Source organism: Ciconia boyciana, chromosome 8 (assembly GCF_034638445.1).
Source record: "Ciconia boyciana chromosome 8, ASM3463844v1, whole genome shotgun sequence".
Taxonomy (NCBI): Eukaryota; Metazoa; Chordata; class Aves; order Ciconiiformes; family Ciconiidae; genus Ciconia; species Ciconia boyciana.
The window spans coordinates 5052430-5055179 of NC_132941.1; the positions used below are offsets into that span (position 1 = coordinate 5052430).

Below are 2750 nucleotides of genomic sequence, written 5' to 3' on the forward strand. Positions count from 1 at the left end.
CTAGACTATTTACGCGTTGCTGATTTTCCCTTTGGTATGAAACCAGGGTCTGCTATGCAGAGGTAATGTCAGCATGTAGCAACAGCAGAATAGGAGAGGTCTTTTCACTTCTCCCCACCAGATCAAGCCTGATGCAAAGCACAAATGCACACTCGAATGGAATGCAGCTTCTGTAGTAACTTTCCATTTTCTGTTTTTTACTGTCTCAGTGCAAAAAGTAACTCAGTGTCTGCTCAGTTGTTTGAGCAAAAGTTGCATAGGAAAGATACTGCCTATTCCTCTATCTCATGACGATGCCTGCAACTTCCTTGAGCTCACTTGCCACCAGTCAGAAACATAGTTTATAAAACTGCTCAGGTTGTATTAACAGCCTGTAAATTCTTCCATTGTCTACTGGAAAGGGTTTTTTTGTTTAAGATAATGTAAGCAAGGTCTTTGAACCCCCAGAGTTAAAAAGAAAAAAAAAAAATCCTTTTATGGGAACTCTGTAGGGTTTTTAAATCTGGAATGGCTTAAAAGAAACATCACATGTCCTTGTTTGTGCTGATGTCACATGCATTACTCCACTGCTTGTGGTATCTCCTTAGCATTGCCCTTAGGCCTCAGGGCGAAGCGCCAGCGAATATCCAGTGTTCTTGGCTCCAGCTAACGCTTCTATTCAGGGACGCAGCAGTCAGCTGGAAAGGAAACAGCAATGAAGTAACAGAAATGGATTTTATATATTTATGTCTCAAGCTTTCCTCCTCGTTTGTGGGTGAGGGTATAGTGCAGTTTTATAGTTTGGCTTCACTTTCGCTATGAAAGACTTTTTTAAAGACTCAAAAACAAGCAATAGTTTAACAGTGTTTATATGTCTACGTGCCTGTTACAATACAGCATTGAGTACACAGGGAGTTCTCCCAGCACAGACTGGTTTTGCCAGCTTCTTTTTGGGTGTCACGAGGCCGTGCTCAGGTGGCTGACTTTTGTTCATGCAGAGTTGTGCCAGCTGAGCTCTTAACGGGAATATTTGTGACTTTAAATGCACTTCAATTCAGATTGCTTTTGTTTTGGTTGAAGTGCTGTCAGCACTGTTTGCATCCCAAACACAGCAGCTTTCCGTCTCTTTGCTGGTTCACGTCAGCTGAGAACATAGTGCACCCTATGAGGAAATGCAACAGTATTTCCCAAGGAGTGAGTTTCTAGGGGAGGGGATTGCTTTGCTTTGGTTTTGTTTCAGACCAGGGTTCCCAGGTTCTCTGGACCCCACTGTGTGCAGTGATGCACAGCAACAGGCATCAGAGTCCAGGGTTTCCCAGCTTGGTGACAGTCCTGTTGAAAGGTTTGTTCTAGAGCAGGGACTCTGGAGAGGTTACATTACTCTGTGATGGACTTAGGTGCTGTTCAAAAAAGGAGTGAATTTTTGTTCATTTGGTTTTGTCTTTTTTTTTTTTTTTCCCCCCAACTAAAAAATAAAATCATTCCACACACTGATGTAGAGATGTAGTAAACTGCTGCCACGGCATAAGGCAGTGTGAGCTAATTAAAGCATAAAATAGAATTGCTTGCTTACTTTCTGAAAATCTGTGGAAGTTAGGAAAATGGTGGTGTGGTTTTATAGAATAAAACTAAAAGTTTAGGTGACCTGGCTAACCTTACACGGGAAGGCTGGCAGAGGTGGGGAAATGAACCCGGACTTGGCCACTGGACCAGGCTGCAGGCCAGGCAAGGAAAGGGAAGGGGGTCTTACTGGGACTGCAGGTCACAGTGCTGGAAGGTAAGTCAGAGATGTGAAGGATTCTCCAGTACGTTATCTTAACTGAAAGATTTTTCTTTTATTTTTTCTTTTTAGATCCATTCTTATTCTAGCACAGAAAGTAGTAATTTTGGCCACTGGTGACTTCCTACACACAGCATGTTTCTCTGAGTACTGTGTACGCTCAAAGAATTAACATTAATCTTCCTTTTCTTATTTAAATTTGTCCTATTACTTGTACTGTGTTAACAGAAGACATCCCCCTTCCACCTTCACAGACAGTGAAATCCTTCCTTGTGTTGTGTTTAAAGCTCAGGGCGATCTCTCAGGAATATCCGATTTTGCTGTGTCATGAAAATGCTGTTTCCATTATGTATGTATTACTGTTTCATTTTGTGGTTTTGTTTTGCCAGCATGGGACATTGTACAGATCTAATCATGGATGTGTTTAAACAGATGATCTCACACTCCGTAAAATATTAATGCATCCCTGGCCGTAAATGAAAACAACATAATTTTAAAATAAAAGATTAGAGAATGTCTTTGAGATTGGCAAATGTCTTTTGGGGATTACAGTTAATTTTAATGTAATTTTCTTCTTTCAGGGGAAAAAAGCGGTGCTTTAGTTCTTGTGTATTTCCTATTTTAATTTTTTCCCAGGCAATAGTGATAGGGTAGGGATTCGTTGTTTGAAAAAGATAACTCGGAGAGGCACTATCATGTAGCTGTATGATTGAGTAAGCACAGGACGTTTCACAAGACTGTTTTATGGGCAAGTGTGTGGAAGGGAGTGGAGAAGGTTGAGATAGGAGCTATAGAAGTAAATCAGTGATTAGAAAGAAGGTCGAAATGTGACACAGGGATCTCAGCCTGTAAAAATTCTGTCCCTTTGTCTTCCATCAGAACTGAATGATTTTCTAAAACGCATGGTTCGATTCAGTCACGGTTGGTTGGGCACCAGCCGGGACTCGTAAAACACCTCAGTAAATGGTTTTGCTGTGTGTTTCCTGTCCAG

The 2750-nt window shown here is 41.3% G+C and overlaps 1 protein-coding gene across 4 annotated transcripts in view; it reads left to right on the forward strand.

Moving 5' to 3' along the window:
- IGF1R (insulin like growth factor 1 receptor) overlaps window positions 1-2750 on the forward strand; it is a 196899-nt gene that overhangs the window by 186528 nt on the left and 7621 nt on the right. The window lies entirely within an intron of this gene.